Source organism: Vulpes lagopus, chromosome 4 (assembly GCF_018345385.1).
Source record: "Vulpes lagopus strain Blue_001 chromosome 4, ASM1834538v1, whole genome shotgun sequence".
Classification (NCBI taxonomy): Eukaryota; Metazoa; Chordata; class Mammalia; order Carnivora; family Canidae; genus Vulpes; species Vulpes lagopus.
Window position 1 is genome coordinate 26,931,112 of NC_054827.1, and position 22,764 is coordinate 26,953,875.

Sequence of the window (22,764 nt, forward strand, 5' to 3'; positions counted from 1 at the left end):
CTGCTCAGGAGTTGCGAAAGAAGCATACCTTGAACCAGCAGGGCTGTGTTGATGCTTACTGTCCACTGCCTACAACTTTGCAGGATTTGGAAGAAAATGAGTGGGTTCTCTAGAACTGGTTAAATAATCTTTTTCATTGATTTAGGTCTTTGAACTCATCCCCATCATCTAGAATTATTTGAAAGAAAATAAATATACATTACTCTTACAAGGAACTAGTTTAAAATTTGAAACCCAGAACAAGAACATAGACACAGAATTTTTTTAAGAGCTTTTGAAATACAAGTCAAATTTGAGTTCAAATTGAATGGAATGTTTATTTCTTAAAGTAAGTTTAGTAATTTTCCAGTCCATATTCTTTGTCTTACAAATGAAGAAATTAAAGCTCGGGGTCGGGGGAATTAAGTGACTTTTTCAGTGGCAGACATCAGAAGAAAGAGTAGAAATACAAAAATCCAGAACATCCAAATATTTGGTCTAGAGCATTTTATCTCCACACTGTCATCATTGGTTTTAGAATTATAAAATTCTGATTTACTTTTAAATTGAGTACTTAGGGTTTTTTTTAAGATTTATTTATAATTTAGTAAAAACTTAATACTGATGTTCATTTTGGTGTTTAGCAAGCCAGTACTATTCTAGATTTTTATTTTTCTTTAAGTTTCTAATGGACATTGAAGTCTCTCTGTGGTCTCTAGTCTTATCTTTTAGCTTTGAAGACATACTTTCCCCAGATCCATCTCAATTTCTGCATTATTTCCAGCTTGAGAAAGGTAGGAAAATGCCAGACATTCGTGGTGAGGCTATTACAACTTCAAGCCTGGTTTAAAATCTAGACTTGGAAACACCTTCAGAATGACATCCAGTTCCACAGAAAGCTGGGATTACAAGTCCGGAATGATGCTTTATGTACAGCAACAAGATTTTAAACAGCTCTGCTTATGTTTCAGATTCTCAGATCCCTCTAACTTACAGCTTCCATGCACAGGTAGTTTTGGAACCTATCTATATTAAATTTAAATATTCATGGGCTAGCCTATAACTAATTGTATTTGAATTAGAAAAGCATGTGTTCACAAACAATAGCACTAACTAGTACTCACAGGGGAGTATTCTAACTATAATGAGGCTCTGTAACAAAAGTGCTCAGGTTTTTTTTTTTTTAAAGATTTGTATTTATGTATTTGAGAGAGAGAGAGAGCATAAGCAGTGGCTGGAAGGGGTAGAGGGAGAGGGAGAAACAGGCTCCTTGCTGAGCAGGGAGCCTGATCCAGGGCTAGACCCTGAGATCATGACCTAAGTCCAAGGCAGATGCTTAAAAAAACTGAGCCACCCAGGCACACTCAAATTCTGTTTCTTAAAATGTAAAGATAAGGTGTTCCAGATGTAGGGAAAAAAGAAACTGTAGATGGAGGGGAGAATGAAATGGAATCAGTAACAGAGTCACTTTTATGGAAATTTGGACCTGCACTGTACAATTTCAGTGTTTAAGTAAGATCAGAGGCCTTGAAGGATGAATTTTAAGTTTTGGATTAGAAACACCAGATAGAATTGACTCCTAGTGAAATAGAAAATCTGCTGAGATGAAAAAGGGCCTCACTCATTAACATTTAATTTTCTAAAATGAGTGCCCCAAATTCTATAACTGCTTTCAAACACTGGATAATTTCACGTAGGATACATTTTCTATAAGAATAGAAGTTGACAGCATATCTGAATTTGGTAGGACTAAACACATAATGTGAATTTCTCTTGGAAAACCTTGATAACTATTGAAATTATTTGAGAATCTATTTCAGGCATTCTAATTGAAATCTCCTAAAGCATTTCATGGAAACTTTTCCCCAAGAAATAATTTTTTAACTTCTATGTCACTCCAGTAAAACCAAAGTGATACTCCCCATCCTTCTATTTTGTGTAATATACATAGACAGACAAGAATAAGCTTATTTTATATTTGTACAATTTTAGAGTAATGCTGATTTTTCTGACCTCACCATCTGTCAAGTTAGAACTTTGCTCCCAGGACCATCTTTTACCAGCATCTTCCTTTATGACCTGAACTAACTTCATTCCTTCTTTCCTTCCTTCCTTCCCCTTCCTTTTTCCATCACTATCTTCCCCTGCCCATTGCCTCTTTTTTATTCTTTGCCTCCTTTTTCTTTGTTTAAAGGGAATCTTTTCTTTTGACCTTATATTTTCCCCCAAGAGGTCAGTTTTTATATTTCTCTGGTTCTTCATAGTACAGTCTTTGGAGATTTAAAAATACAACATAAACAGAATCTTCTGTGATTTTTCATCAGAAAGATATGGTTTGTATTACTTTCTCTCATAGGATTCTTTATGGGGTAAATATTTCTAGATGTCTCAAATCTCTTTATTATGTTTACTATTGGAAACAACAGCACTTCTTTTTTCTTTGTAGTAACACAATTATGTACTGGGATAGATCCCATTTATATTGCTCTGAGAACAGAAGTTTCATAAGCCAGAGATGAGTTCAGTTGTTTAATTCAATAAACAGTTATTGAGTATTTACTATGTCCAGGATACTGTTGGCTATTGTGAGTGAGACATGATCCATCCTATCAAAGAATTTTCAATCTAGCATGGGAGAAACTATGCAAATGAATATTCAGCCATAAGATGATGGCTACAGTATAGAAGCAAGCAAAGATTTAACAACTCAGTAGGCAAACAAGAGAAGTAGACTAATAAAGATGAGATCTTGTCTTTGTCAGTGTTTTACTTTAGCTCTGTATAGTTTTTGAGACATATTAAGTAATGTCTTTTTACTTTACAGTTCTTTTTTCTTTTTAATAATTATTATTACTTTATAGTCATAGATAATGTGTAGTTGTTTCACCTATGTGAATGTTTATGGAGAGATAGCATGCTTATCCATAAGCATTCTGAGTCTTCCTCAGAGATTTGTTGATTTAAATCTGACACCGAGTTAAGGTTGGTAGTGTATTTTATTCCAACTTTTAGATAGCCACTTCATAAGATCCTGCAAGTAAATCTCTTGCTCATCAGGGGAAACAAGCCTTCTTAGCGTGAGCTGTCACATAGCAAGAGATAAGCAAGACTTCCTAGATCACTTTTTTTAAAGTGACAGGCTTACTCCCTGATCAGGGCATAATTTTAACAAGTAGGCCAGATTTCTATGCGTGCATATTTGATTTATGTGTGTTGAGGTAGGATGGGATTAAGGAGTCTTTTCTGTTTTTATGTAGAATGAATCTGAAACAAAAGTGGCATACCCTTTAATAAGGTGATTTCTGTTGAAAGACACAGGCAAAGAAAGTAGATCTGGGACTTCAGAGAGTGGCTGCCTCTGTGGAGCTATCCAAGGTACTGAACCACTGATTTCTATATTGTCTGTTAACCCAGCAAAACCTTCAGACATTTTAAAATCCACCTTTTTTTCTGATAAGAAATTATCTAACCTGTATATTTCTGATACTTATTGCTCTATCTGGCAGCCCATTTCTTGTTTTATATGCTTTATTCATTCAACAAATATTTAGGTATAATCTTCTGTGGGTCAGATTTATTACCATGAAATGCTAATCATTAGTTTTGCTTTTTGTGTGGGATTTGGGTTAAAGGAACATATTTTATGACCAGAGTAATTAAGGGATTACAGGTTTTTGAGTGTTGTTTGAAGAACTTGGTTTCTGGCGCAGCCCAGGTGGCTCAGTGGTTTAGCGTCACCTTCAGCCCAGGGAGTGTGATCCTGGAGACCCAGGATCGAGTCCCGCATCACGCTCCCTACGTGGAGCCTGCTTCTCTCTCTGCCTGTGTCTGTGCCTCTCTCTCTGTGTTTCTCATGAATAAATAAATAAAATCTTTTAAAAAAGAACTTGGTTTCTGGGTTTTGTTTATCTTTGTTTTCAGTAACTAGAAAAGGCCCTGTCATATAGGAGTCATTGAAGAAATTTTATCCCACTAATAATACATTTTAAAGTACTTTTCTGTTCCATGTTACAAAGAAAATATATATTTTTTCAACCTACAGTTCAACCTACAGTATTTGGAGAAAAATAATTTTGAATGTAAGAAAAAAATTGCTCTAAGTACTCTAGATAGAGCGTGCACTTAAGGAGTGTAGAGTAAGATTTTTGGCACATTCTTGAATATATTAGTACCAAATTACAGGTTGATCAGCAAACTAGGAATAAAAACATCATAAACTTTTAGCTCAGACTTTTGTACATATATATTATTTCAACCACCTTGTTATTTTGTTTTAGTCAGGCTAATCTGTTCTGTATTCAGGTAAATGAATAAATTTTTTAAAATTTAAATTCAATTTGCCAACATATAGTATAATACCCAGTGATCATCCCATCAAGTGTCCATCATCCAGTCACCCCATTCCCCCACCAAACTCCCCTTCCACAATCCTTTATTTGTTTCCCAGGTAGGAGTCTCTCATGGTTTATCTTCCTCTCCAATTTTTCTCACTCAGTTCCCCTCCTTTTCCTTATAATCCCTTTTACTATTTCTTATATTCCACAAATGAGTGAAACCATATGATGATTGTCCTTCTTCAATTGACTTATTTCACTCAACATAATACCCTCTAGTTCCATCCACGTCGAAGCAAATTGTGGGTATTCATCTTTTCTTATGGCTGAGTAATAGTCTGTATTCAGGTAAATGAGAAAGGAGAAAAAGAGTTTGTCCTTTGATAACAGCAATACATGGCCAAGGAAGGTGGAGTATGTTTTTAACTGTCCTTTTGTAATTCCTATTTCTAAAGATTTGGTGAGACAAATTTTCTTGACTTCCCTAGAAATGTTGGTTTCTTATGATGAGTATGATTCTAAAGGAATGAGTAAGTCCTGTAAGGGAAATAGAATCAACAGTGTTCCTAGTGTTCTCAAAACCAGTGATTATATAGGGTCAGTAAGTGTAAACCTGCCATTTCCAACCTGGTATTAATGAAATGTTATTCTTGGTAAAGGTCTGAGACAGATGGCTTGAGCAGAATATAAAATATCTGCTGAAATTGTATCAGGCTCAGTGTTCTAATATAGTGATTTGCTACTAACCACATCTGTTTCTGTGGTATGCTTCTTTATCAACATGTGGACTTAGGAACTTAGTAAGGTCCAAATTCTATCATGCCTTGAAAATGTCATTGCTAGACAATGTTTCATGGAATTGCTAGATTTAACCATTTTTCTTGGCATCTCAGTGAGAAATCAAAAACTTGAGAGAGAAGAGTAGTGAATGATAAGCTCCTTTTCTAGAGATATTTACTTGGCTGTGAGCCAAGTTTAGTTATTCTGATGGTTTTTATTTTTCATTCTTGATGGCAATGATAGGCACTTATTTAATCACTGTAAATTGTGAGAATTTATGCATCTCAGTAGAGACCCAGAGAGACCTATGTAACAGCCTATTCAGACCCAAAATTATTTTTAAATCTGTTGATTTTACCTAAGTTGCATGATTTATCTATAGTATAATCTGTTGCCTTCTTGCATTGTCCTCAGATTTCATGATTAATTTCTTCTTTGCCTTTGACTTATTAAGATAAAAATGTTTTTTAAGATTTTTTAAAAAGATTTTTTAAAATAAATTTATTTTTTATTGGTGTTCAATTTACCAACATACAGAATAACACCCAGTGCTCATCCCGTCAAGTGCCCCCCTCAGTGCCCGTCACCCATTCACCCCCACCCCCCGCCCTCCTCTTCCACCACCCCTAGTTCGTTTCCCAGAGTTAGGAGTCTTTTTTTAAAAGATTTATTATTTACGAGAGACACACAGAGAGAGGCAGAGGGAGAAGCAGGCTCCCTCAGGGGAGCCTGATGCAGGACTTGATCCTAGATCACTGGATCGCGGCCTGAGCTGAAGGCAGATACTCAACTGCTGAGCCACCCTGGTGTCCCAAGATAAAAATATGTTAAATAGAGAAACTTGACCATTACTCAGAGGCTGAAGCATTTTTTAAATTACTTCCCTTCATTTTGTGGGGGAAAGGATCAATGCCATTGTTTTCGTTGCTTGCTTAATATAAAATATGTGTAATTTAAGTTTTAAGTATACATGATCTGACTTAATCTTCTGATTCTATTGTGTAATATTATTACTTCCATTTTACATGTGAGAAAGCTGATGGTTAGGGAAGCGAAGTAACTTTCTAATGACCCTGGAATTAAGATTCAGAACGGAGGATTCAGACCCAGGTGCCTCTGATATTAGAGTCATTGCTTTTAATAACTTTTTAATGCTTACTTTAATATTTCTTTACTTCCCAAATAAAGTGCCACAGGCAGTCCCGGTGGCTTAGTGGTTTAGCGCCACCTTCCGCCCAAGGCCTGATCCTGGAGACCCAGGATCAAGTCCCACGTCGGGCTCCCTTTGTGGAGCCTGCTTCTCCCTCTGCCTGAGTCTTTGCCGCTCTCTCTCTCTCTCTCCATCTCTAATAAATAAACAAAATCTTTAAAAAAAAATCATACCAAATAAAGTGCCACATCAGAATATAGAAAGGACTATTAACTGAAGAAATAGGAAACATTTTGAGGTTTTCAGGGAAATACAAAAAAATTATAGAATAAAAGCTGAAGGTGACTTTAACAGTTGTATCATATGACTTAAATGAAGTAGTTTCTGAAGATACCTAATTTATTCTCTTAAAATATGGTTGGCTTGACACATGCTGTATTTTCTAACACTTGATTCTGGTGGTGTTTATTTGTGGGTGTACTTACGTAAAAATAAAGATCTCAATGATTTTAGCAAATACTGGAACTATTGAGAAAGAAAATCCAAGACAGATACTTCCTTATTCATTAGTTTTTATTTATATTTGAACTTCTGATAGGAATTTATTTCAAATATATGGTTACTGCATAAATTTAAGAAAGCCGACCTGAAGAAAAATTGGGTAGCCTGTATATCAATGATTAGTTTTAGGAGTTGCCAAATGTCCTGAGAAAACATTTTTCCAACTTGTTTTAGAATTAGAGTGTGTTGATATTGTATGCATGCACGTATCTGTTAATCATTTTTAGAAATTCAAAGTAAATTCTTCTTATAAAAATAATACAGGATCATGAGGAAGTTGGGAAGATGGTGGAGTAGGAGAACCCTGAGTTTACCCTTTTCCCTATTTACAGTTAGATACCATCCACATCTAAGTCAGTAAGCCAGAGAATGATCCAAAGGCTGGCAGAACAAACTCCACAACTAAACACAGAGAAGAAGCTACATCTGAAAGTTTATGAAGGTCAGAAAGGCAAAAGGGGCTGGCTGCAGGAGGGAGGAGCTGTGCACTTGGAGAGGACATAGAAACAGGATCCTTGCACAAGGGAACTCACACAAGGAAGTCCAATCTCTATAACACTTGGGTTTCAAAACCAGAGGGGCTGAGTTCCATGAGTTTGTGAAAACCAGTGGGACTTGGAACCTGGAGCTTTAAAAGTCAACTGATTCAAGACTGGGCAAACCAGGAGGGCAAGTGAAAGCTGGGCTGCCACCTTTAAAGAGATAGCACCCTGTGCAGAGAGGCAACACACAAATGACAGTTTACACATCCCAGGAAGGCAAAGGTGATACAGACCAGTTCATACTGATTTCAGAGACTAATTAGGTATTTCTTTGGAAACCATTTTCTTTCCCTGCCCCCCAGCATGATTGTAGAGTCATTTGAAGGAGGCAAGGCTGCACAGATACATGTAACCTCATGCTAAGGCTCAGAGGAAATTTTGTTAAAGCTGCACATACACCCTGACCAGTCACCTGGTGCAAAGCTCCTACTGTGTGCCATGCCCAGCCACCACACCATGCCCAGCCAGGCACCTCCAGCTACCATGGGCTGGGTAGCCATGCCCAGCCATCATTGCATGTTGTGCTCAGTCTTGCACACTGGCCACAAACTGGTGCACACCCCCCAGCTGCTGCAGCAGTTTGGGGGATCTGGCATGGGCCTAGTGGCCCAGCACAAATTGCTAATACCACTTTCCAATTTTCAAATTTCTCAATGGGTACACCGCCTGAGTCCCACTATAACACCACAGAGAGTGAGCACAGCCTGGAACAGACAGAGACTCAGTGCAGAAAATTGCACTGAAAGGAAAAGTGACTCAGACACAATAGCAGACATAATCAATACACATAGGATACTTTCCTTAAGTGTAAGGTTGTAGTGAACAGGGGATACTGCACTTCAGGGCACTCCGGGGCCTCTTCCTCATAAAGTCACTATTTCAAGAGTGAAAGACCTCGCTGGCTTTCTCAACACAAAGAAACAGACACACAGAGGCAGGCAAAATGAGGAGATAGAGAAATTGAAATGAGCAAGACAAGGTCATGGCCAGAAATCTAAGTGAAACAGATATAAGTAGAATATAATTCTAAGTAGAATATAATTCTCTATCTGCCTGATAGAGAATTTAAAGCAATGATTATAAAAATACTAACTGGACTTGACAGAAGAGTGGAAGACATGAATGAGACCCTTAACACAGATGTAAGGAATAACAGCAGAGATAAAGGGTTCAGTAAATGAAATGAGACACAGGCTTGATGGAATGAATAGCAGGATGAAAGAATGAAAGGAATGCATTAATGATTTAGAATACAGAATAATGAAAGATACTCAAGCTGAACAAAGGGAAAAAGGAATCACAGAAAATAAAAGTACACTTAGGGAACTTAGTGACTCCATCAAATGTAATAACATTTATATTATAGGAAGAAGAGAGAAAAGGGGGCAGAAAATTTATATGAAGTAATAGTAGAAAACTTTGCTAATCTGGAGAAAGAAACAGATATTCAGATCCAGGAGGCACAGAGAACTCTCATCAAAATCAACAAAGGCAAGCCCTTTGCTTATTGTAATAACTTTGCAAAATACAACAATAAAGAAAAAAAATCATAAGAGCAGAAAGACAAAAGAAGTCAGTAACTTAGAAAGGAAAACCCATAAGGCTAGCAGGAGACTTTTCAATAGGAACTTGGCAAGCCAGAGGTAGTGGTGTGATATGTTCAAAGTGCTGAATGGGAAAAATCTGCAGCCAAGAATACTCTATCCAGTAAGGCTATCATTCAGAATAGAAGGAGAAGTTAGTTTCCCAGACAAACAAAAACTAAAGGAGTTTTTGACCACTAAAGCAGCCCTGCAAGAAGTATTAAAGGGGACTTTTTGAGTGGAAAGGAGAGTCAAAAAGTGAGAGTATAAAGGTAGGAAAGACAAAAGCAGTAAAAAGTGAATAGTTCTGTAAAAAAAATCAGTCAAGGAACTCAGAATAATATAAAATATAATAACATATACTGAAAATGTGGAGAGAAGAGAAGAATGGGTTTAAACTTAAACAATCATCAACTTAATATAGACTGCTATTTGCAGAAGGCGCTATCTACAAACCTAATTATAACTATATATGAAAATCACTAATACACAAAGAATAAAGAACAAGAAAACCAAATATATCACTAAAGAAAATCAGCAAAACATGAGAGAAAGATGAGAAAGGATCAGAGAAAATCTTTAGAAACAACCACAAAACAAGTAATAGATGGCAATAAATCCATATCTATCAATAATTGCTTTGAATATAAATAGACTTGATGCTCCAATCAAAAGACATAGGGCAGTAGAATGGATAAAAAATTGAGATCTCTCTATATGCTAACTGCAAGAGACTCATTTTGGACCTAAATATACCTACAAATTGAAAGTGAGGGGATGGAGGAATATCTGTCATGCAAATGGATGTCAGAAGAAAGCTGGAATAGTAATACTTATGTCATACAAAGTAGACTTTAAAACAAAAACTGTAGCAAGAGATAAAGAAGGGTACCATATCATAATAAATGGTTACATAACAATCTAACAAGAAGATAAAATAAGTATCCATTCAACATAAGAGTGCCCAAATAAAGCAATAACAAAGGAACTCATAATAATACAATAATAGCAGGTGACTTCCAACACCCTGCATCAATGGACAGATCATCTAAACAGAAACCCAACAAGGAAACAAAAGCTCTGAATGACACTGGAACGAATGGCTTTTCCAGATATATTCAGAACATTCCATCCTAAAATAGCAGAATACACATTCTTTTCAAGTGCACAGAGAACATTCTCCAGAATAAAGCACATATTAGCTCACAAAATGAGCCTTAATGAATTCAAGAACATCAAAGTCATACTATCTTTTCCAATCACAATGCTTTGAAAGTTGAAGTCAACCACAAGAAAAAATCTGAACACCACAAATACATGGAGGTTATGTAACATGCTACTAAGCAATGAGTGCACCGACCAAGAAATCAAAGAAGAAAAAAAAAATACTTGGAAACAAGTGAAAATGAAAATACAGTGGTCAAAAACCTTTGGAGTACAGCAAAACTGGTTCTAAGGAGGGAAATTTATTTATTTATTTACTTACTTATTTATTTAAAATAATAAATTTATTTTTATTGGTGTTCAATTTGCCACCATACAGAATAACACCCAGTGTTCATCCCATCAAGTGTAAGGGGGAAAATTTAAAGCAATGCAGGCCTACCTCAAAAAACAGGAAAAATCTCAACCTAACCATACATCTAACAGAGCTAGTAAAAGAACAACAAAACCTAAAAGCAGCAGAAGGAAGGAAACAATGAAGATTAGAGCAGAAATGAGTGACATAGAAACTAGAAAACAATAGAATGGATCATTGAAACCAGGAGCTGGGTTGTTTTTTTAATTAATAAAATTGACAAACCTTTAGCCAAACTTATCAAGAAAAATGAGAAATAAAATCACAAATGATTAAGGAGAAATAACCAACGCTACAGAAATACAAACAATTTTAAGATAATATTATGTAAAATGGTATGCCAGTAAATTAGACAACCTAAAAATATTCCTATAAATATTTAACTTTCCAAAACTGAAATAGGAAGAAATAGAAAGATGGAATGGATTGATAACCAGGAAGGAAATTAAGTCAGTAATCAAAAAACTCCTGCCAAACAAAAGTCCAAGACCAGATGGCTTCACAGGTGAATTTTACCAAGCACTTCAAGGAGTTAATATCTATTCTTAAATGATTCCAAGAAATAGAATACAAAAAAATTTTCAAATTCATTCTGTGAGTCCAATATTACCCTGATACTAAAATCAGATAAAGACACCACTAAAGAGAACTATAAGTCATTATCTGTAATAAACATAGATGCAAAGCTTCTCAACAAGATACTTGCAAACTGAATTCAACAGTACATTAAAAAAATTATTCACAATCACATGGGACTTACCCCTGGGTTGCAAGGATGGTTCAATATTTGCAAATCAATCAACGTGATACATCACATCAATAAGGGAAAGGATAAAAACTATATGATCATTTCAAAAGAAGCAGAAAAGGCATTTGACAAAGTACAGCATCCATTCGTGATAGAATCTTCAACAAAGTAGATCTAGAGAGAACATACCTCAACATAATAAAGGCCATATATGAAAAACCCACAGCTAACATCATCCTCTATGGGAAAAAATGAGAGCTTTTTCTGTAGGGTCAGGAAAAAGGTGTGTCAACTCTCACCACTTTTGTACAATGTAGTACTAGAAGTCCTAGCCACAGCAATCAGACAAGAATGAGACATAAAAGATACCCAAATCTGTAAGGAAGAAGTAAAATTTTCACTATTTGATGATGACATAACACTCTATATAGAAAATCCTGAAGACTCCACCAAAAAACTGCTAGAGCTGATAAACGAGTTCAGTAAAGTTGCATGTTACAAAATCAGTGTTACACTTCTATATCCCAAAAAGGAAGCAGCAGAAAGAGAAATCAAGGAATCAATCCCATTTACAACTGCACCCCAAATTATAAGGTATGTAGGAATAAACCTAACCAAAGAGGTAAAACGTACTCTGTAAACTGTACTCTAAAAACTGTAAAACACTGATGAAGGAAATTCAAGACAACACAAAGAAATGGAAAATATACCATGCTGATGCATTGGAAGAACAAAATATTGTTAAATGTCTATACTACCCAAAACAGCCTACACATTTAATGTAATCTGTATTAAATACTGGGCAGCCCCCGTGGCTCAGTGGTTTAGCGCCACCTTCAGCCCAGGGCATGATCCTGGAGACCCAGGATGGAATCCCACATCAGGCTCCTTGCATGGAGCCTGCTTCTCTCTCTCTGCCTGTGTCTCTGCCTCTCTCCCTCTCTGTCTCTCATGAATAAATAAATAAAATCTTTTAAAAAATCTGTATCGAATACTAACACCATTTTTCACAAAAGTAGAACAAACAATCTTAAAATTTGTTTAGAACCACAAAAGACCTAGAATAGCTAAAGCAATCTTGAAAAAGAAAAGCAAAGCTGGAGGCATCACAATTCTGGACTTTAAGATATATCACAAAGCTGTAGTGATCAATACAGAATGGTACTGGCACAAAATTATACATATAGTTCAATCAATGAACAGAATAGAAAACCCAGAAATACACGCACAACCATGTGTTCAGTTAATATGCAACAAAGCAGTAAAGAATATCCAATGAGAAAAGGATTGTTTCATTAGGAAATGGTGCTGGGAAGACTGGACGGCAACATGCAAAAAGAATGAAGCTACACCACTGTCTTACACCATACACAAAAACAAATTCAAAAGACCTAATCAAAGATTAAAGACCTAAATGGGCCTTTCTGCCCCTGAACGCCCCCGAGTAAGCATCGTTAAAGTCTCCCCTCCCACCACCGTCATGTCTAAGTCAGTCTCCCCCAAAGAGCCTGAGCAGCTGCGGAAGCTCTTCATTGGAGGTTTGAGCTTTGAAACAACCGATGAGAGTCTGAGGAGCCATTTTGAGCAATGGGGGATGCTTACGGACTGCGTGGTAATGAGAGACCCCAACACCAAGCACTCCAGAGTCTTTGGGTTTGTCACGTAGGCCACTGTAGAGGAGCTGAACTCAACCATGAACCCTCACTGCACAAGGTGGACAGAAGAGTTGTGGAACCAAAGAGGGATGTCTCCCGAGAAGATTCTCAAAGACCTGGTGCCCACTTAACTGTGAAAAAGATTTTTGTTGGTGGCATTAAAGAAGACACCAAAGAGCATCATCTAAGAGATTATTTTGAACAGTATGGGAAAATTGAAGTGATTGAGATCATGACTGACTGAGGCAGTGGCAAAAAGAGAGGTTTTGCTTTTGTGACCTTTGACACCCATGACTCTGTAGACAAGATTGTCATTCAAAAATACCATACTGTGAATGGCCACAACTATGAAGTAAGGAAAGCCCTATCGAAGCAAGAGATGGCTAGTGCTTCATCTAGCCAAAGAGGCCGAAGTTGTTCTGGAAACTTTGGTGGTGGTCGTGGAGGTGGTTTTGGTGGGAATGACAACTTTGGTCATGGAGGGAACTTCAATGGTCGAGGTGGCTTCAGTGGTAGTCGAGGTTGTGGTGGACGGTGGCAGTGGGGATGGCTATAGCGGATTTGGTAATAATGGAAGCAACTTTGGAGGTGGGGGAAGCTATAACGATTTTGGCAATTACAGCAATCAATCCTCAAATTTTGGACCCATGAAAGGAGGAAATTTTGGAAGCAGAAGCTCTGGTCCCTATGGTGGTAGAGGCCAATACTTTGCTAAACCACGAAACCAAGGTGGCTATGGTGGTTCCAGCAGCAGCAGCAGCAGCCGCTATGGCAGTGGCAGAAGGTTTTAATTACTGCCAGGGAACAAAGCTTAGCAGGAGAGGAGAGCCAGAGAAGTGACAGGGAAGCTACAGGTTACAACAGATTTGTGAACTCAGCCAAGCACAGTGGTGGCAGGGCCTAGCTGCTACAAAGAAGACATGTTTTAGAAAATACTCATGTGTATGGGCAAAAAATTTGAGGACTGTATTTGTGACTAATTGTATAACAGGTTATTTTAGTTTCTGTTCTGTGGAAAGTGTAAAGCATTCCAATAAAGGGTTTTAATGTAGTTTTTTTTTTTTGCACCCATGCTGTTGATTGCTAAATATAATGGTCTGATCATGAAAAAAAAATAAAGGCCTAAAGGGGAGATGAGAATCCATCAAAGTTCTAGAAGAGAACACAGACAGTAACTCCTTTGATATTGGTCAAAGCAACTATTTTTTAAGTATGTCTCCTGAGGCAAGGGAAATAAAGCAAAAATAAACTATTGTGACTACATCAAAATAAAAAGGTTCTGCACAGCATAGGAAACAATCAACAAAACTAAAAGGCAACCTATGGAATGGGAGAGAGGATATTTGCATATGACATATCTAATAAAGAGTATCTAAAATCTATAAAGGTCTTCTCAAACTCAACACTCAAAAAACAATCCAGTTAATATGTAGTCAGAAGAAAGACATGGATAGACATTTTTCCAAAGAAGGCTGGCTTACAGACATATGAAAGGATTCTCAACATCAGTCATCATCCAAGAAAATGCAAATCAAAACTATGATGAGCTGGGGTGCCTCGGTGGCTCGGTCAGTTGGAAATCTGCCTTCTGCTCAGGTCATGATCCCAAGCCCCATCTCAGGCTCCCTGCTCAGCAAGGAGCCTGCTTCTCTCCCCTACCCTGCTTGTACTCTCTCACACACACTCTTTCTCTCTCTCAAATAAATAAAATCTTAAAAAAACCAAAACAAAACAAAACCATGATGAGCTACCACCTCACACCTGTCAGAATAGTTAAAATTAAGAGCCCAGGAAGCAGCAGATGATGGCAAGGATGTGGAGAAAGATACCCTCCTACAATGTTGGTGGGCATGCAAACTGGTAAAGTCACTCTGGAAAATAGTATGAAGGTTCCTCAAAAGGTTAAAAATACAACTACCCTATGACCCAGCAATTGCCATACTAGGTATTTACCCAAAGCATATGAAAATACTGATCCAAAAGGATGCATTCACCCTGAGGTTTATAGCAGCATTATTAGTAGTAGCCAAGTTATGGAAAGAGCCTAAATATCCATCAACCGAAGAATGGATACAGAAGATGTGGCCTATGTATGCAATGGACTATTACTTGGGGATCAAAAAGAATGAAATCTTGCCATTTGCAATGACTTGGATGGAGCTAGAGTATATTACACTAAGCAAAATAAGTCATTCAGAGAAAGATAAATACCATATGATTTCACTTATATGTTGAATTTAAGGAACAAAACAGGTTAATAGGGAAGGAAAAAAAGAAGGAAGCAAACCTAAGATCCTTTTAACTATAGAGAACAAACTGATGGTTGCTGGAGGGGAAGTGGATAGGAGTGGGTTAAATGGGTGATGGGTATTAAGGAGGGCACTTGTGATGAGCACTGGGTGGTATATGTAAGTGATGAATCACTGAATTCTACTTGCAACCAATATTACACTGTATGTTAACTAGAATTTAAATAAAAACGTTAAAAAATAGGCAGAAGACACGAATAGACAATTTTCAAAAGAAGACATACAGATTGCCAACAGACACATGAAAAGATGATCATCATCACTTACTATCAGGGAAATGCAAAGCAAAACTACAGTGAGATATCACCCCATACCTGTCAGAATGGCTAAAATAAACAACACAACAAATAAGAGTTGTTGGCAAGGATGTGGAGAAAAAGGAATCCTCAGATGCTGTTGGTGGGAATGCAAGCTGGTGTAGCTACTGTGGAAACAGTATGGAGAGTCCTCAAAAACTTAAAACTACTGTAGGATCTAGTAATTCCACTACTGGATATTTCTCCAAAGAATAGAAGAATGCTAATTAAAAAGGATACCTCTACCCCCATGTTTATTGCTATTATTTACAATAGTCAAGATAAGGAAGAAGCCCAAGTGTCCATGGATTGATGAATGGATAAGAAGTTGTGGTGTATATATACAATGGAATATAACTCAGCCATAAAAAGGAATGAAATCTCGCCATTTACAACAACATGGATGAAGCCAAGAGAGTATAATGCTAAGCAAAAGAAATCAGAGAAAGACAAACACAATATGATTACACTCTTTTGTGGAATTTAAGAAATAAAACAAGGGGAAAAATGAGAATGAGATTAATCAAGAAATAGACTCAATTATAGAGAAGAAACTGATGGTTTCTGAGGGGAAAAGAGGGAAGGTATTGGTTAAATAGATGATAGAGATTAAGGAATGCACTTGTGATTAGCACAGGGTGATGTATTGAATTACTATATTATACATGTGAAACTAATATAACACTGTATGTTAAGTAATTAGAATTGAAATTCAGACTTAAAATACATGTTCATTACATATTCCATGAAGAAGTTCACACATTGAAAAACAAAGATCTCCACAATATCTATAATCCCAACCTATTAACATGATGGTATGTTTCATGTAGTCCTTCACAAACACACACACACTCACATATACTTTAACGTATGATTACATAATTTTTATATGATTTTGTGTTCCAACCTTGTATTTGACCTAATGATAACATTATTTTATTTTACATTCCTATGCTTTCCAGGGAAATATAAAATACTTTATTAGAAAATTTCAGTTTTGAGATGTGTGAGTCTGAATAATTTGCTTTAGATAAAGGTGCATTATTTTTTTCTTAAATACCATCACAACTCTCATCTATCTTATTGGAGAGCTTCTATGCATATATTAAAATTTCATTTATTAGGACTAATCAAGGAAGCAGTCAGTGTGAATACAGTATTTTTAAAGTTTTGTTTTTGTTTTGTTTTTGTGTTGCATGTAGCAACTGGAGCAAACTTTTAAACAATAATTCGAAGTAATGCTAAGGCTAAGTTACTGAAGATATAATTAATTTGGAAACCTCAACATCTATTTGCCTACAGTGTTTAAAAACTTTAAGATAGTCCCTCCTGTAATTTAATCATGTCTCCTATTTTTTATTTAGTTTGCCTAATAGCATTTTTCTTTATTTTCTTAAGATCATCTGAAGCCTAATTCTTACAGTTCTATTATCGTATCAAAAAAGCAATGAGCATTCTCTGCATAAGACAATGACATCTGATGTAAGAGCCAACAAGCAAACAGTTCATATTTTTACTCTGGCCAGGTGATTGATACTAGCTTGGCATTACATTTCTAAATCCCAAATATCTTTGGAATCACATTTAGCTGCAGCATTTTTAATGCTTAAAAATTGTTAAGTATATGTTTTAGTGACCAAATTTTTTTTAAAGATCTTATTTATTCATGAGAGACAGACAAAGAGAGAGAGAGAAGGAGGCAGAGGCAAGGAGAAGCATGCTCCCCTTGGAGCTGGGAGTTTGAGGTGGGGCTTGATACCAGCACCCTGGGATCATGATCTGAGCCAAAGGCAGAGGCTTAAGCGACTGAGCTACCCAGGTGCCCCAGTCAAACTTTTTATAACCTGTATCTTCATAAAGCTGATGGGATTTCTATTGGGATGATCTTCACCAAATGAGATAAATATTTAAATGGCAGTTACTCTCTTATAATGCATATCTCTTCTGGTAATTAAAAGTCCTTTATTTGTATTGATAAATATGTATTTCTATGAGTGTGGATAAATATAAATGACACAATAGCACAATAGGCTTTTTGGTTGACCTGACTTTTGTGGGATTTTTTTTTGTTAACTCAATTTTTAATGACTGTTTTTCATCATAAAACTTCTTATTCCAGGAAGTTTGGAAAATTAGAAAAACTAAGAAAAAAACATAAAATTTAAATGAAAGTTCCACTATCTAGATAAAGTCAGATTAGCATTTTGATCTAAACTTTTAGTCTCCATCTAAATCTAGGTTCAATTACTTACTAACAAAAGTGGGATCAAATGATGCCTGTTTTATAACCTGCTGTTTTAGCCAACATGTGCCAAAATTATTTTAGAAAACTTTAGCCAGTTTTATAAATAAAACATACCTTGTTTCGGTTTGATTTTTAAGTTGCTATTAGTAGTGAGGTTGACCTTTTTTGTGTATGAGGCGTTTACATTATTCCATTGTAAATTGTTCATATCTTCTAGCACATAATAAGAATTATTGAGTCATTTCTATTTTTTCTTTACAATATCAGGTCTTTTTCTCATTCATCACTATAACATATAATTCCATACTTTATTGTAACATATTATTCCATACTTTATTAAGTTCAAGTGTGAGACAGAGAAAATGAGAGAGAGAGAGAGAGAACAAGGGAGGTGAGGAGCAGAGGAAGAGAGAGAAGCAGACTGTCTGCAGAGCAGGCAGGCAGACACAGGGCTTGTTCCCAGGACTCTGAGACCGTGACCTAAGCCAAAGGCAGATGCCTAACTGAACACCCAGGTGCCCCTATAATTCCCTACTTTAAAATGCAGAGCTTTTTTTTTTTTCCTTTTTTTCTTTTTGATAGGCTATCAGGGAATATTGTATGATGTTGTGGCTAGCACATGGAAATAGTAGTTAGGATTCCAGGATCATTTACTCAGTTCTAGTTTTGAGCATTCAATTCCACTTCATAAAGTGTCCAAACCTATCTTTGGTATGCTTATGTATAGAGAAAAATCTTTATCATCAACCTAACATGGAATTCTAAGAATTGCTGAAATATTTTCTAGAAAACTTTGAGGGGTGGCTCAGTGGGTTGAACGTCTGCCTTTGGCTGGAATTGTGATCTCAGTTACCTGGGATTGGGACCTATGTTAGGCTCCCTCCTCAGCAGGGAGTCTGTTTCTTCCTCTGCTGCTCCCCTGGCTTGTGCTTACTTGCCTGTGCTTGCTTGCTCTCTCTCTCTCTCTCAAATAAATAAAATCTTAAAAAATAAATAAAACACTTTGAGTTCAGTAAAGGAGTTATCAATTACCCCAGCAATTATTTGCATGTTTAATTATGATGCCATTATTGCTACTGAAAGGTTCAACCCCCTTTACACTGAGGCTCAACTTCCACACTATATTTGATTAGCTGGAGGGAATCTGTAGATGCTACTTTCTCTGGGAAGACCTGTTTGATGAGCTATCTTGACTTAACGGGCCCTTCCCAAGCTCCAGTCTCTGTAAAACTAACTTCCTGGAAAGATCCTGTATTGAAATTGATTACTTGTATTAATCGGTTATTTTTACCACCTTTTGAAATCTTTAAATGTTAACAGAAATTTATTCTCCAAACTCATAGCATATTAGAGTCCTTCTCCAATAATATTTTCCAAATATTTATAATGTTCTTGCTTTTAGTCACATAATATACTCAGTATCTTTTTCAGAAAATATTTTTTAAGTTAAAAATGTCTTTACAGATAAAAATGTGAACAAGTTACCTCCAATTTCCATTTATCTTCATCTGGCTTTACTCCATGCTGCTTTTTCTTTACGAATAGAAATAAAAATGTATTTCTACTCAATGAATGTTTCTCACAGGAGAAAATAATGCTGTTAAAAATACTTTGACTCCATTTTCCAATCTCTTGTATATACAGGCTTGTTCTGGGAGTTACATTTGTTCATAGAGTTAAGAAATTGAGAGTCATGGATGAAATGTTTTTGTAAAGGGATTCCCCCCAAAAAGAGACAGGAAAAGGTTAGCCTCTACTAAGAGTTATTCATATGGTAGTATTTCTAGTGCTCTTCGTTCTTTCTCCTGAAAGTAGTTATCCTTAATATGTCTCAAAACACTATAACTTTAAAACCACATCCTACTGGGTACAGCTCTACAACTGCTATTATTTTTAATGCTGTGTTGTTCCTTTTTGGTCTCTAAGAGAAATAGGCAACCTGTAAACCAGGAACAAGAAGAGCATATGTCTCCCAGAAAATAGTTTCTGAGTGACTCAATGAAACAGACTACTTCTGGGACCATTCCAAATGCAGCTCCACAATATGGATCTGTGATGGTTTGAGTGAATGTTGGACTCTGTAGGATGGCCAAGGTGATCTGCTCTTAATATTTGGATTTTTAAGTAAAAGGAAATAAATTATAAATGGCTTTTTTTGATGTTTAGAGTCAATTGTGGGAAGTCACCCATGATGGCCTTAGTAGCTCTTTGTGGGGACTGTAGCACAGAAGAGTTACCCTGGGTTTGCCTTCTGATGTTATTCACACATCACCTATATGCTAATTTGAGAGTGTTTACAGCGTAATGAATGATGGTGCAGAATGATGTATACTGACTGTTTCTTCTTTTATTAAATATAGTCTGCTCTGCTAGTGAGAGAAATATTCTGAAAATAAATCAAGGACCAGATTGGTGAATTTAGTTTTCTCCAGAAGTTGATATATTTAAAATGCCTTTTTTTTTTAATGTACTTGCAGTTATAACCTTTCTATAGATTCATGAGAAGTAAAGACTCACCTGAGTAAAGACTCATTCACTAAGAATTCACCTTAGTCAACTCTTTCATTGTATGGGTGACATAATTGAGGACCAGAGACTAGAATAATTGTTCAAAGTGTCACAGATGGTAACCTGGTAGTAGAATCCAAGTCTTCTGTTTATACTCTGTTTTGCTAGAAGTTTATCCTAATTTGGGTAAGCTTAGAGTTCACATTGGATAACTTCTTAAATTCCCAAGTTTATTAGTGGGTCCTATTGACTCCAACATTAAGTCTTAGACCTATTCATGTTTCTGCATCCACACTGCTATCCTCAATATCTTATGCCTTGAACACTGAAATACTCTCCTAACTGATCTCTCTGCTTCCAGAACTTTCTGCTACTTATTCCATAAGGAAGAGAAAGGAAAAATGATCTCTTTAGAAGTATCAATTGGATCATGGTTTTTCTCTACTTAAAATCCTAGGCTGACTTCCCTTGTACCTAGAATTAATCCCAAATTTCTTTCCAGGGCCTGAAACATCTACATGGTCTATCTTCTGTCTTTCTCTAGAACGTCATTTCTTACCTCTGACCCTTATGTACTATACTGCAGCCACTTTAGCTTCCTTTTGTCCTCCAAACTGAAAGCACATTCCCATCACAGAGCCTTGGTGTTTGCTCTTTTCACTTCCCGAAGCTTCCAGGTGTTCCCATCTTTCAACCTTTATTGCCCCTGTGTAGAAGTTCTCCAATCTTGCTCCTCCACTCTGAATCCTTCCATTATGCTATTGTCTTAATGGTATTAATCATTATTTAATTATATCTATTAACTGTCTTTCTCCACTAGGTTGCAAATTCCATGTGAGCAGGGGTCTTGATGTCTAATTTTTATATCTATCAGCCAGCAGGGGATCAGCACCTTATAAACAACCAATGAGTATTTGTTGAATGAATAAACTTAAAACCCTAAAGTTTAGTGATATTTGACTACTTATGGAGTTTTGGACATACACAAAACAAGCTTCCAAGCTTTTCCAACTGCCTAATGCAAACTTTGCTCTCTTGGCCATCTGAGATAACTTTTAATTGATGTCTTTTGTAGTTGTTACTCTTGTTTACACCTGTTATATTTATTTATTTATTTTTTTAGAAGATTTTATTTATTTATTCATGCAAGACACAGAGAGAGAGAGAGAGAGAGGGGCAGAGACACAGGCAGAGAGAGAAGCAGGCTCCATGCAGGGAGCCCGATGCAGGACTTGATCCCAGGACCCCAAGATCACGCCTTGGGCTGAAGGCAGGCACTAAACTACTGAGCCACCAAGGGATTCCCCACACCTGTTATATTTAAAGGAGATATCTCCTCTCTATCATAAAACTCCTCAGATTGGGTTAAATGCCCCACTTTCGCCCACTGTTGTGACAGGAAGACCTTTTCTTGTGGGAAATAGGGAGCCACAAGAACAGAGGACATATGTTATATATTTGAACCTATTATGTATCTTTATATAAGGGAGACTTTGTTTTGAGGAAATGGCTGGTGTAATTTGGGGGTTGGCAAGTCAGAAATCTGTAGGGCAGGCCTGTAGTCTGGAAATGAGTTGGTACTTCTGTCTTGAGGCAGGAAACCTCTGGAAACCTTTGCTCAGAAGACCTTCCAACTGATTGGATGAGGCCTACCACACTACCAAGGGTAATCTCCTGTTCTTAACCACATCTACAAAACACTTTACAGAAACACCTTGATTAGTGTTTAATTAAATAACTAGGTACTGTAGCTTGGATAAATTGATACAGAAAACTTAAATAAATTGCCAGAAAGGATTGAATGTCATATTTTTGAATCTGAGTTTCTAAGTAATAACTAAAATCATCCTATTCTTACTGAAAGACTTTGAAACAAATATTGCCAATTTACTTGCATTATTATTGCATTATTATGCATTGGTGACATTTCAGGTATTGAGTACACCTAGATTTATCTATCATTATCATAAAAATAAGGTTTGATCAAAGAGGACCTAAAATTGAGTTGAATATTTTATTTGTGCCTTAAATTACTTGTAGTATCACAGATTATATAATATTTAGTCATGTAAGAATAGGAAAAATTACAATTATATTCAAGACATTGTAGACTTTGTTTTTTAATATTAAGCCTTACTTCACATACAACTTCCATAGAGAATTATTGCATATAAAATAACATAATTAGTTGTATTTGTTTCAGATAAGCCTATTACACCGTTTTTATAAGCAGAAAACTAGCCTATTTGATTTTCTTCAAGAAGTGAATGCCATCTCTACTCTCTGTTTATAATAGACAATAGTGGCTACACTAGCATTTCTGCACAACATTGCTAAGGATTCTTGTGGGAAACATTTAAATTAAATACACATACCCATTGTGCATGCTAATGCCTGTCAATCATTGCCAACATTACCTTCTCAGAAGATACATAACCAGTTTAATTTTTAAAAAATACATAAGAATAAATGATAATATTAGAATGTTTAGCTGG

At 36.3% G+C, this 22,764-nt stretch overlaps 1 protein-coding gene and 1 pseudogene across 2 annotated transcripts in view; both read left to right on the plus strand.

Moving 5' to 3' along the window:
• Nucleotides 1-22,764, plus strand: part of NRG1 (neuregulin 1) — a 1,076,683-nt gene that overhangs the window by 165,094 nt on the left and 888,825 nt on the right. The window lies entirely within an intron of this gene.
• LOC121489993 lies at nucleotides 12,836-13,717 on the plus strand (annotated as a pseudogene).